Source organism: Cuculus canorus, chromosome 8 (genome assembly GCF_017976375.1).
Source record: "Cuculus canorus isolate bCucCan1 chromosome 8, bCucCan1.pri, whole genome shotgun sequence".
Lineage (NCBI taxonomy): Eukaryota > Metazoa > Chordata > Aves > Cuculiformes > Cuculidae > Cuculus > Cuculus canorus.
The window spans coordinates 34,264,042-34,278,009 of record NC_071408.1 but is presented as its reverse complement, the minus strand read 5'-3'; positions in this window follow the sequence as shown (position 1 = coordinate 34,278,009).

The window sequence follows — 13,968 nt, the reverse complement described above, 5'->3', positions numbered from 1 at the left end:
CCTGGTTGGAAGTGATCAGTGTAAAACAGCACCAGCTGCAGAGGGCTGGGACACACTGGCTGGTTATTTGTGCCAGACCTGCTCGCTAGCTGGTCCCTAAAACAAGGCAGAGGGGTGAAAAAGACAAGTGATTCTGCTTAGATCAATTTTGGTTTGGTTTTAAAGTTTGAAGATTAAAGACAACGGGAATGCTTATGTTTTATCAATTATTTCGAGTCATACTGGGTTATGGCATAAGAGGAGTGTGTAAATAGTGTGTCTGGGTAAGGGCTTTGCAGTGTTCACACCTTCCTTCGTCCTCCAGTTCCATTACTTAAATTAAACCCAAATCTATATAGTAAATGCTGGTGGAGTATGAAAGTGAGGACCAGGTTGTTTCCTAATAAATTTGATCTGTTGTCATTAAGTCTACAAAGACTTGGAATTTAGCCCAGCTTATTCTGAGTTTGGGTTATTGACCTCTGGCAGCTCCCCTGAGCTGGGAGCAGGGAACATAAAGTTTATACTTTGCAGGTGACAAGAAGGGGATATTGTTACTGGCATGGAAATGATTCCTGTATGCGAAGCAGAGCAAGTAATAGAAATCTCACGCAATGAAGTGAAGCAAGAAATGGGAGTGCAATCCTCTCCAGGTCTCAAGGTTTGTTGAACTGGGTGATGGCCCTGCAGGACAATTGCCGGTGAGCGCAAGGCTTTCTTCCTATAGATGGGGCTGGACAGTGAGATGGGAACTTCTCTGAGCGGTCTCTAATGTCCACCTAAAGCAACAGTACGTAAGACTCCATGTGTTTAGTCAGGGATCAGTGGTCTAATTTCTACTGTGTAACGTAAATTAAATTACTGCATTTGTAGTGGTTTGGGCAGAATCTGTGGCAGTAATTTTCAAGTGCAGTTATGGTGTGACAGTGCTGACTCCAGGCAATCTAAAGCAGTGTTCTTACTCTAGTTCAAGTCCCTGGGAAAGCAATCTTTTTCTGATTTACTAATTGTTTCTTTCAGCATAATTTGAATTTTTAAGCCCTCTTCGATAGCAGCTTCATGCACACTGGGCTGACTCTGCACTGCAGCTGGCTAAGATGTGCCTGTTAGTAATTACTGTGTCTCAGCTGAGACCCCAGAGCTTTTTGAGCTGCTCTAACACAGTTGCAAGCTATTATGTGTTCATACCCTTCATGATCTAAGCTAACCAAGAGCAGATATGCCTGAAATGAATTTCAACACAACTGTTTGCTTTAATAAAATTGTCTGGAATTTATGCTTGAACTGCAAAGACTGAGGTGGTGATTGAGCAGTTCTATCCCCCAGCTCTGTGCCCTGTCCTTCTGAGAGAGACCACTGCCCTCACAGCAGAATCACATCAAATTTGTGCTTAATGAGCTCTCACCCTTTCCAATGGCAGATCAGTCACTAGGTACCACTTGGAGACCCTTAAGAAAAACACTGTTGCCTGTGTCCAGTGCCCTACCCTGTTGCAAACTTCTACCAGTAGATGTCAGCTCAGCACTGTTAAAAGTTGATTCTGCTTGCTTCGAGGTTATTAAAATCAGTGGTTCTGTAGCTCTGTCTTGACTTGGTATCAGATGCCTTGTTCGGCCAAAAGAACATGTGACTGAAAAACTAAAGCCAGTTATTCTGTTCGCTATTGAACTTTAAGGAAGGATATTTTGAGAGCAGCCCCCAGTTCCAAACTGATGTGTTCTGGATGAAGCCAGGGCAGAGCACCCCTGTGGTGTGGAAGGCGGTGGTCGTTTTTGCTGCCAGAAAGAGAATTGCCGGAGCGTTCAGAGGAGTCTCTGCCCCACCGAGCTGTGACCCTGATGGCGTGGGGAGGGGCTGCACTTGGTCTGCACTGCTCTGATGGGATGTCTTCTTGTTTCTTTTCTCTGCTCTGTAGGGATCTTTGCAGCTAGTACACATTGCTGGAATGTCACCCAAGGGGCACAAATGTCAACATCGGTCCTGAGAGCAGCCAGGGTCGGCCGATAGTCCAGAGATTGCCGACCCAGGTCACGGTGACCAGGTGGGTCCTGGGCCAAGCCAGGCAGCTGGATTCAGGACAGCAGGGACGTGGCCAGGCACGGGAACCAGGACCACATAGCTCGGGCAAGGGCCGAGGAGCCCCTTGCAGCGCTCTTTCCAAAGCAGTCCTGTCCAGAGCTGCCCGGCCGCACCGCGTCAGAGCTGGCCTCGAACACAGCAGCCAAACCCACATCCAGGAGAGGGGATGGGGCTGTCCTGCCTCTTGGTGCTCTTGCTCCTAATGCTGGGAGTGAGCTCTTTATCCAGCCCCATGGTCTAGCTTCTGGATGCCCTGCTGCTGGCTCTCCCAGATGAGTACAACACAGCTTCAGCCCACCCAAAGCCCGTGTCCCCGCACAGACACACACGGTAATGGTAGTGTTCATCCGCTGGCTGAGCCATGTCCTCCTCCATACCCTGTGCCTTCTGCGTTTCAAGGGGGCAAAAATGCCTTAGCTTGAACAAGAGCAGTGCAACTTCTGCAAGACCACGACAGCAAAGTGTATTTATCTAACTTTTATTTATTATTATCTAGTTTTCTCAATTTCCACACCTTTGTTTCAACATATTTAGGGTTCCCATTTCATTTTCACAAGACACTACATTCTGTGTTACACGTTTTGGCTGCGTTGCATGCACAAGGGTTACAGAAAGGCACTGGAAGTGCATCCCCGATGTACCTTTTTATTTGTCTACATGCCAAGATAAATCCAAGGTGCAGTAATGTTTTGCCTTGGAGCGATTGTACCGATGACCCTTAACCCTGATCTTGAGAGACTTGCTCTCTGTTCCTGTGACAGTTTGTTTGTTCTTCACTTCGGGGCCTCTTTTCAGCTAAAACAGCCTTTAAGAGCAAATTGTTCCAGACAGCTTTTCTGCCTCTGAGTAACAAAAACTGGGTGACTGATTTTCATTTTCATTCTTCCTATACCTTTTCCAGGTGATTCCTGTAAACAGAAATCTGCTGTAGTATCCGTCCAGCACTGGGATATTCTAAATGCGGAGAAACGATGTGACTTATTAACAGTGTGACCTTTCAGCATTCTCTGTTTGTAAAAATTGCTGTGCGCAGAGCTTGAATCCCACTGGTTTTTGTGCGCTTATCCCTGCGAATGCAGTGCCTACAAAGTCCAGGTACATCGTGTGCATGTGCCCCGCATGCCCACGGCAGGGGACTGCATCTGCATGAGCTTTAAGGTCCCTTCCAGCCCAAACCATCCTACGATTCTATGTTTTCAGTTATTTGTGTAAAAGTTCTTGTGCTGTGCGAGTGGCAGATACACCCATAGCTGTATTGCAAAAGGATGTCTTACCGTGAGGGTTTAGACCTAAAATGGATCCAAACCCCTCTAAGTCAGCGGAAGGTGTAAGTGCTCTGCATTTCTTCAAGTATCTGAGTAATCCAATTAAACAGCTTAAAAATTATTAGGAATTATTGAAATGAATAAATAACCTCAAAAAGTGACTGAGAATATACCCCTATACTTAGCAGGAAATTCCTTTTTTTTTAACTTCATTATAAAAAAATACATTATCTGTCAAAGGTAAGAGAACAGAAATGAAAGAGGAGGGTTTGCCATAGTACAGTGGAGATACCGAGGGAAAACCTGTTCAGCTGCCATTGCAGTTAATAACAGCTGGATCAAACCCAAGATTTCTTACTGCTCTCCTGAGGCACCACAGCTCTTGACTTCACTGATCAAAAATTAAATCTGAATAATTATGAACTTGCTATTCGCTACAGAAGAAACAACTCCTGGGTAGGTTTAACGTGGTAAAACTCCCTTTATTAAACCTGTTTTAATGAATCAACCTGACTTTATTTCAGGAAAATTGCGAAAGTGGAAAGGGGAATCTAGGAATAGAAAACAAGTATTTTAGACTTGTGTCTAGAATGAAAAGAAGTTAATCAGGGAAGAAAGTATCAGTCTTCATCAAGATAAAATCTCGGGCTGGCAGCGCAGATGCGTTTGTAGCAGAATCATGGATCACCTACCGCCCCTTCAAAAACCTATTTTGTTGAACTGCAGTTTCAACATAATCTGCAAGTTGCTGGAAAGGAGATAGAATTGTTTTGCGCTTTCACAGAGATTTGTCTTTGTGGCCACAGAACAGACAGCAGCTGTTTCTGCAGCACGGCAAGCAGCCTTCCTTTCTGTTTGCATAATCCTGACAGAGCCATGAGACTGCGCTCCTTAGAGTGAAGGGAAAAATATTACACACGTATTGATCCATACGTACCATGTTTATGCAATGTCTGATTGTTTCATAGATGTGTTTGTGTTCTGCCTTGTCCGCTCTGTTTCTAGTTATTAGAAACTGATCTAGAAAAATGAGTGACTTAGCATTTCATATTGCGTCTCACTAATTTGAGCCTTGCGTAATTATAAGCTCTGCAGTAATAATTCTGAACTGATTTATTTATAGGCAGTAGAACAGACAGATTGAGGAGCTATAGTGGAGTGGAAACCACTGCTGCAGTTCTGGAAACTGAAACGTAGCTCAGGTACCTCAGGCTCACAGGCTCTGCTGACTTGTGTGTAGCCTTCCATTCTTGCTGCCAGAAGGTCTGTGCAGCTCCAGATGGGGCTGGGAACATCTTGTCATGGTCGCTTAGGACTAGGGAAGGGAGGTCACCTTCTGCTGACCTCCATGCAGAGGTCTGTGAGACTCCAGGTGTGCCTTTGCTTTCCTTTCCTGCTCCCCATTTGGCAGATCTCTGTGACAGACACAGCGCTGGTCCCAGGCATATTCTAACGTCTTTTTGCTGGTAAAAATGCTGGCTGGCATCCTAATGAGAACCTGACTGAGGCAATTGAATGGCCTCTTGCTGATCCTGAGGGACATGTGGTGGCAGATCCCTTCTGTGATGACGCACACTGTGAACAGTTTATTTTCATGTGTAAAAGCAATATGTCACCTCCAACGTGCCCTTGCTTTACACCAAAGATATACTGTTAAGAGCTTTATCCGATAATTAAGAAACAGCATGAAGATCAAATGTTGATTTTAATTTATGCAAATAATTCCTATGAAACAGCCTTTATGAATGAGACTCTGAAATTGAAGCCTTGGAAGTATTTATAGTAAATAAGGCGTTCAGCTTCTTAGTATTTACTGCTGAAATAGGATTCGTTATAGGATGCTACTTACTGTGAAAGCTGGATGCACTTAAACACAAACTCTTCCAGGTATATGTGAGCCGCCCAGCTTGGATGCTTTTCACTCTCTATTTGGCAGTGGAGTTCATATGGTTGAAGTGAAAACTCCAATCTTTACTCGTTACTGCTGCACGTCTAGATTCAAATCTCTCTCTTACAGTGCTGGGTGTGGTTTTACTTGCTTTACTATTGGCATTTCCAATAGTTTTGTGGTGGCAATTTGGAACCTAATTAGTGGAGACATCCCATCTCTAAAGTAATGATAAAAACTGAGTGTGATGCTACAAAATTAGGCCCCTTTTACCCCCTTCACTCCTCCCTGCCCTCAGGGCTGGAGTTGGCTGAGCCACAAATTTAGTCGAGAAGTTTGTTTACAGCCTTATGCAAGGGACTTCTATTCTGCATATGGTACGAATAATAGTTTTGGGCTAATGGGAAGATCCTCGAACATTACTCCGACATCTGTAAGTCGTTACTGGATGTTACATTCCTGATCTAAGGATCTCTCCAACTCTTCCCTCCTCCTCCAGATATCTGCTGGAAAAAACACGGCCCCTGTAAGTCTGAAGAAGCTGGTTCTGATATCTTTTCTAGCAGCTATGTGGATAATCCTCGGGGTTGAAGTCCGATCTCCCTCCCGTGTATCAGCAATGGCTTAGCTACGTGGCATTTACTGCGATAACGGGAAAAAAAAAGCACTTTTGGGAGACCAGTTTGTCTGGTGAACATGGGTCTGAGTGCTGAAGCTCACAGACTCTTTAATCCAAAGGGCCCTGATTCAGCCTCCCTTTCTGGAGTCAGATAATGTGTGAATTGTCCCAGCAAGCAAGTCCAGCAATGCAGGACTCTATGAGGACAAAACGCACATCCTACCATGTACTTCTTTGCTTGCTTTGGCCTGTGTCTCATCTTTGGTCCTGCCCCTTGGCTGGTGTTTGTTTGCTGGTACCACCGGGAGACCTGAGCTCGTATAAGCTGAAGTGGCGAGGGGTTCCAGAACACATCTCTCCAGGCAGGCGACCTCCTCACGGCTTTAGTCAACACAGCTTGGACACTCGAGTGGTTTTATTCACTCTGAGGGGAAAAACTTATTAATGCCTTGGTAAACACACCAGGGACTGGCTGAACTGGGGGTCCACAGGGGCGGGTGCGATGGGTGAAGTTCCCGGAAGGCTTCCCTGGTAGAGATGAGTGACACAGTAGGCAAAGTCAGAGCACAGGGATGATCCATGCACTGCTCTGGCAGGCAGAGCAAACACAAGTTAATACTAAAAGTAGTAAAGTAAAACCACTTTATAACACTGGGTTTGGATTTTGACATGTAGTATACAGAAACGGGAGAGAGCAAGGTAATTAGATATTGTAATGCAAATGTTTTGTGAAACATCTCAAGTTAGCCGTCAAGTTTTGTAAGCTCTCCTGGCAGATCCATAAATCAGATTAAATTGGCATCAGCTATTTCTTTTTTTTAATTGAAGGAAAAAATATTTAAGTGTAATCTGACCAATTTTGGTGCATGCAGAAAACGTGTGGGAGGTAGGTGTGAAAGACTGGCAGACAATTGATTGCTTCTCTTTTCACACGTCCTAGCTTTAAAATCAGAGTGACAGCACATTTCTACAGTGTATAGTTGGTCAAAATGTACTATAATGTAAAAAATTACTAATAATTACAAGGACTATAAGAAAGCAGAAAAAGGTGTGAAGTAAAAAAAATTGCTCGGATTTACATCTCTAAATGAACAGTGGGCTTATGTGACGCTTCCCTTTCTTGTGTGTGATAAGCCTCATGTGCAATATCTGGACATGTTGGCAGATGGAAGATGGGAGCAGAGGGAGGTGTTTCTCATTTCAGTGGATCTGCTTTCTTTTCTTAAATAATAACTGCAAAGTCAGGTATCCTTTTGCTGTGCTTGGCTAGCTGTACTTTGCTGCTTCACAGCTGCCCCGAGCGGATTAATAGCATTCAAATAATATCATTTGTGGTGAGTGTGGGAGGGAAGACCTTGTAGTTCGGGTTGGGAATTATCTGCCATGGGAAATCTCATATGCAATAACTTGCTGCACGCAGTGTGGTCTGTTCTAAATGCTAACCATCCACTCTGCAGAGTGTTCATGAGCCCGGAAGATAAGATATCTCCATGGGGATGGATTTAGCTGCGTTCAGGAACAACGCTCTCACCAGAGTGGGGGAGATGCCCCACTTCCCCTGCAGTTTGGTGGTGGAACAGGAATGAGGGCAGTGTTGGTCTCTGGAGCTTCTCCCCACCCTTCAACACATCAGATTCGTATTAGCAATATTTATTGTCTAGAAGGGTGACTCAGTGTCAGCTGGTTTCAATTTTTGCTTATAGCCCCCCAGAGGAAAATGTATACCAAGTAACAATTGACATTTTCATTTTTGCATTTTATTGCAGTGGGGCTGGTCACGGTGCCACAGGAACAGAGTCACTTGTGACAGCGTTCGAGTCCTCGCCATAGCAGAGGTGGTTAAGAGGCTGGCTCGTGGTAAGGACTTGAAACCCTGCAATTCTGAATAATTAACTGTTATTATTTTGTTTGAAGAACTTAAGCAGGAAACATTTGTCTTTATTGAAAGAAAGCTAAACGTTTACAAATATAAGTAAAAAGAAATATTCAGCATTATTTTGCTTCAGGACTTGCTTCATACATAATACGTGTACATATGATTTTCAGCAGTGTGTGCAGTGTGCAAAGACCATTTTACAGCTGCTCACCACATGTGTGGCTGCATGGGGAGACCAAGCATGAGTTGAGAACGCTCTCTGGCCTGTGCTCCTTTGAGTGGTGTCTATGGTTACAGTAAAAATTGTCCATAGAGGTGGTGTTAATACAATGCTGATAGTTACCAGGGACTAAGTTTTGAGAAGTACAAAGAACCTGTATTTCAAAACCTACACAGAATAAGAATATTCAACTGAACTGCTGAACATGTTGGTTTGGACTTTTTTTTACCCATAGAAATTCAACAAAGACACAGATCCCAACATGGGCTTTAGTTTTACTACTTAGGATAGGAATTGCTCTCAAACATCGACTGCATTTCTTGTAATTGGGAAAGAGAGCAGCCGAGTCATATGTTTTGTCTGTCTTTTGCTAACTTGACCTAAGAGATGCTAACTTAGCCTTTCTGCTGAAGGGATGGTTTCCTTTGTTGCCATCACATTCTCTTACACAAAAGTAAAAGAAAGGATGTTGTGCCAGAGGAAAAAAAAAAGTATTTTCATACCCATGCTAAATAAGTCTGTTTTATCATGAATGTATGTGGGATTTATTATGCAGCTGTTGAGCAATTGCCTTTGTAATCCCTCTTGCATTAAAGAGAATTTCCTACCTTTTATGTTTCTAAAACTAAAATTTTGGACCCAAAGAATTCAGCTGCTTTTTCTTTGGGGATCTGAATTCCATCTCATAGAATGAGATAGAATGTGGCTGAACAGTCTAACCTTGACGAAGTAAGAACATTTAAGAAATAAAGGTAAGCCCAAGACTGTGTCTCCCCTTGTTCATCTGCCTCACACACACACGTATGGGTGTGAAAGGTTCCAGGTGTAGTGGAAGATCATTTCTGGTTTGTTTGAGAGGTGACAGAGGGTGGGGGAGAAGGATGTTATGGACAGGCAGCGGAGTTCTCCCTAGCAGAGGGCCAGTACGACTACATGGAGTCAGAATAGGAATAGAGAAGAGCAGGGTAGCACATAGAAGCTGTTTCTCTGCATCAGCATAGATTTCAACTCCTGGAAGCAGAGATTGGAAAATGTTTTGTGAATTAGAATTCACTTTGAGTGTGAACATCTTGGACCAGTATCAAATACATCTATTTGGCTGTCGGTGCCCTGCAGCGTCTCATCTGTAAGTTCCTCTGGCCCACGCAGGTCCCAACAGAGCAGTCAGACAAACACTGTGTCCTGTGAAGTATTTGGAATGTGGATTCTTCAGAATTTTAGGTTGGATCTGGAGTGGGCTTTGGAAAAAAAACCCTCCTCGATGTTCCCACGTGTGAGTCTGGTTCACAACATCAAACCCTCCTCGATGTTCCCACGTGTGAGTCTGATTTGCAGTCTCGGAGTACACAAAGGGGACTCCTCCTGGGTGAAATTAAACTGTGACCTGACATGCTCCAACAACTAATGGACATGCAGTCCACACTGGAGTTGGTTGGAAATGGCTCCCTGTGAGCTGTGCGTGGTGTAGACATCAGGCCCTCAGCACACAGGTTTTGTTCCACAGACCCCTTCCTATGGTTCTGTGCTAGCTGTGAACAGACACCCGTGCCCCGTCATTAACGCGTCCTGTTCTTTTTCAAATTAGTATGGGAATCCATTCTTGTATCTCCGGTTCCTTCTGGGATTAGTTACTGCTCATTAACAAAGGGGTTGGTCCATTTCACAGGAGAAACAGGATGAGACAGAGGGAGGCCAGCAGTGTTCCCTAGCACGAGGCCTTTCTCACCCTCGTAGCAATAGTTTTGTGGGTCACACATTAGGAACAATTTTCAATGTAGTTAACTATTCTGCTTCTCTTGCCTTGATATCAAAATATCTTGATGCCTAAATATACAGATAACTAAGTCATGTGAAAATATACATTTTCTTTATCTGTGAGATAACAAAGAGCTCTTGGGTTTATAGATTTTCATTGCTGGCTGTGCATACTTGGACGTATTAGCATATTTTTTAGAGTAGGCAAACGTTATCCTTCCATGTTCTAATAGGATTACATCGTGCAGAAATAGTTTGGCTTTATTAATTCATTTTATTTTATTGACCGCCCAGGGTAACTGAAGGAAACAAATGAAGTCTCAAAAAGAAAATGGAAGCGCATAATATTTCTCTCTGGGTAGTTTTTGTCTCTTACAATCTATGCAAGTTGAATTTTTTAGGTACATTTTGGCAAGTTCAGAAAAGCATGAATTTTTCAGTCTGAGCTTTGACCAGCAGGTCTACATTGCTATGGGGGACGCCTGCCATGCCAGTCTGTAAACACCTCAGAAAAAAGATTTTGGGTCAGATGGAATTCCCAGTCCTCCAAATAAAATTAATCCTTAAGGCAGCAACAAAATTGAAAGACCTGAATCGCAGATTTACTGGATACACAAATTTATCATCTCTTCTAGAAGCATAACTTGCCTTTGATTGTTGCTTTTTGTCCATGGTTTGGAATCCTGTTGCTGATAAACTTCAGAGGGTTCAGCAGATGCACAGCTCGCACATGGTGAGTGCAAGCAACCTGTTCTGTACAAGCAGTTCTTGGCCCTGCGATGCAGCGGGGCCTGGGCTGTCCCTGCTTTAAAGCAATTTCAGATGATAACACTGGGGCACTGGCTCTGATGTCCTTGGTTTGTGATGTCCTCCAGTTCGTTATTGCCTTCGTTTTTGACGTTGCCCGTTCTGTGGAACAAATAACTCAGAAATACACAGAATTCTTGTTAAACTGTGCAAGGCGGGGAATATTGTTGGGTTACAAGAAGCAGCTGTGGGAATTACTGAGGCTTGTGTTTGGGCCCCCAATGAGGACTAGTAATGAAAATACAGCTGGTTGAGCGTGCTCTGGGCTGGTGGTGAGCTGGTATCTCACGTTTTTGTCTTTGGATTGGTGCTGTGATTGGTGGTGTTGGTCAGTCTGTTTAAGGTGCTCTCAGCTACTTTCACATCATCTGTGTGGACTTCTGTGTTGGGATTGTCTTTCTCCTCAGCCCCTTGCTCACTGATACAACAGAGACCCCAGAACTGGAAAGGCCAATCCTTTCTCTCAAGGTTTTGTAAAGGAGCAGATAGGAGGCTGGGTTTTTTTTCCTCCTCTCTATTCTCTCAGGACCTCTCTTGATCTTTTCTGTATATATGAAGGAAAAAGAAACTCGCATTTAGCTTTTTTAATGTGTGAATGGCAAGAAAGAATGGATTATGATAGCAATTCACACACACTAAAGAACTGATACTTTATGATTCAGTGTATCACATTAAGGTTTTCCAGCAGCAAATTATGTCCAGTTTCATTGTAAACCTTTCAAATATATGTATGCACTTGCCTTGCATCTCCACTCAGACTCGGTGGAAGGTTGCTAGGTCACATTCCCTGGCACATGTGTGATTTCAGTGCCAAGGATGATGAACTAACACGTGGGAAAACCAAACAGATTTCCAACATATGGCATTCATCAGCAGCAGTCTAAAGCAAAATAAGGAATGCAACTTATTAGAGATCACTCGGAGGGATGAAACAAAGACCCAAGGCTTGCAAAACCACTCTAATCCTTATGCATGCACAAAAAGACAAAAGAATCTGTCCTCTGAAAATATCTAAAACTGGTCAGTATACGGGAATGAAAAACTTGTACACTAATTCATATTTCCCGGTAGATCTGAAATGTAGGTCACATAGGAAAGTATGAAATTAAACCTTTTCCACGTTTCTTTTGTAGTAGTGTTGGTAATTTCCATTTCAAAAGCAAAATAAAGGTGTGTTCCCCAGCAGCAGTTCTCACCTTTGCTAACCGGAGTTTTTTTCTCCCTATGCAGCAGCTTCATCTCCGTGTTTCCCAGTAAAATGTTTGGCACCCTGTGGGCATTATATAAATAAAAAATAATAAAGCAATTAGGCCATTGTATACATGAGAAGATTTTAGCCTATGATATTTACATCTTGGCTGTGATGAATTCCACCCATACGGTCTGTAAACCACAAGCACGCAATATAAAGTTCAAAACCAAACACAGCAGTGCAGGGCCTGATCCTGCAAACCACATGTGTGATTTTAGTCATATCTGTAGCTCCACATTTTAAGTGTTAAAAGTGGTGAATATGAGTTTATACGTGCGCTTGAATCTGAAAGTATGAATATATGTTATTTGTTAACTATTTTTCTTATGACTAATTTCTAGGTGTGTTGTGATCAAACACAAAGGGAATTGTCCAGAACTGAAGAGTTTGAAGTCACCTACTGACTTGTGCTGCTTTGATTAGATTTTAGATTGGGGTCCAGACAATGCAATATAAGGAATGGGATCCAGACAGAACAAAGTGAGGGAGCAGTGAAGGTATGCTGCTTTCACATTTTTCTCGTTTGATTCTTTGTTGATTTTCCCCTTCTCTCATACAATCTCCCTTTCTTTCCTCCCTCCTCTGGCCTGTTGTGTTTGCACTTGTGAAGATGTTTATAAGCCCTCAGCCTATCAGAAAAATGTAGGAAGGAGGGTAAGGGGCATATTGGAGTGAGGGAAAGAGGATACAGGGTACAGGGGAGCCTGGGCAAGGCGTGCAGGTGAGAACGGGAGGCACCAAGGGGATGATTAGGTGGGCTGAGTGGTTTTGGACTGTTTCCTTACTTTTAAAATCTGAAATCTTCAAGAATGTGTTATTTGAATTGGACATATAGCACCCGTTCTGAGCTCAGAAGCCATGGTACCTCCCAGGATTGTGTTGCATGTGACTTGTCTGCATTTGGAATTTTTCCAGATTTGCTGCTGCACTTTAAATTCATTCCCTGCCTTAATCCAAAGCAACTTTCAAGTGTAGACAAGCCTAGCAGTTCAGCACTAACATTCACTTACCTTTGGCAGAAGTTTTAGGTGTTCAAGGAATGCAGGATCATTCAGTAAGGAATTAAGAATTTTACCTGATTAGTTTGTATTAATTAGCCGTTTTCTAAGAAACTTTTAAGGGCTTAATTTTATTAACTGAACCTCCATACCAAAGGTTGTGTGGGTAGAGTCATGTAACTGTAATGGTGGAGTTACCGCAGCGCAACAACCCACACCCAATCAGCCATTGACAGTTGAGGCTTTTAGACTTCTCCTTTCCCTGCCTCCAGCTGCACAATAAAAAACTCAGCCTAAATCACAATGTTAATTTTAAATAATAGAGTTTTGCCTCAGAGCGGGGCAGAATAGGTGACCTGGGTGATAACTGTGCTAATCTAAACATGCTCCTCGTGCTTGATCTCAATTCCAAACCAGACTTGTGTACGAGATAGCCTTACAAGATGCCTATTAATCTATTCCGCTTTTGGAAATGCAGTGTATTATGATGTTTACCAGTTTCTGGGCCTTCAAAACCACCAGTGCTTCTTTAGCACTTCAGGAGCATGGCTGCTGGGCTGCCTTCCGGACCCAGGGTTACAGAACCTGTGCTGACTTGATCTATCCATTTAAAAGCACACACTCAAACACTTCTTAGAACAGTGTAGTCCTTTCTATCTTGGATTTGTTTTTTAATGCTATAAAGGCTGGGATGATCTTTTAGCCTTTAAGCAATTCTAGACACTGTATGAAGTAAGGTAGGGGTTTGTGAGAATTAGTCCTTAGTAATGAATGAGAATAATCCCTGTGCTCTTGAAGTACTTTGTGACAAGAAAACATTTTCATACTGAGTTGCTCATTTATGGAAGTCTGTGCTTTCAGGATTAGGCTCTCCGAGTCAATTTGAGAATAAACATTTTGTGGAGCTATTGTAGCCTCCATTTCTTTTGGTGGGTGAAGAACTTCGAAATAGTGCTATAAATACACAGGCAATCATCAGATGCCTGTATCCTGCGGCAGCTGTTTGAAGCCCTCTTGTACTTGGGGCAGTGGATTCATCATAAGAACATGTTTATTAGAAGGAAGGCTATCCAGCACCCCACCAACACCAGGACATGGTCCCTATCTCCATCTTTAGTCCCCAGGCCCCAGTCTAGTGTCATTACTGAAAGCAGAGAGGATTTTGTGGTTCTTTAAAACCGCAGGAATCATCAAGACAATAATGGTTTTAGTACGGTAAGGTTTTAAGAT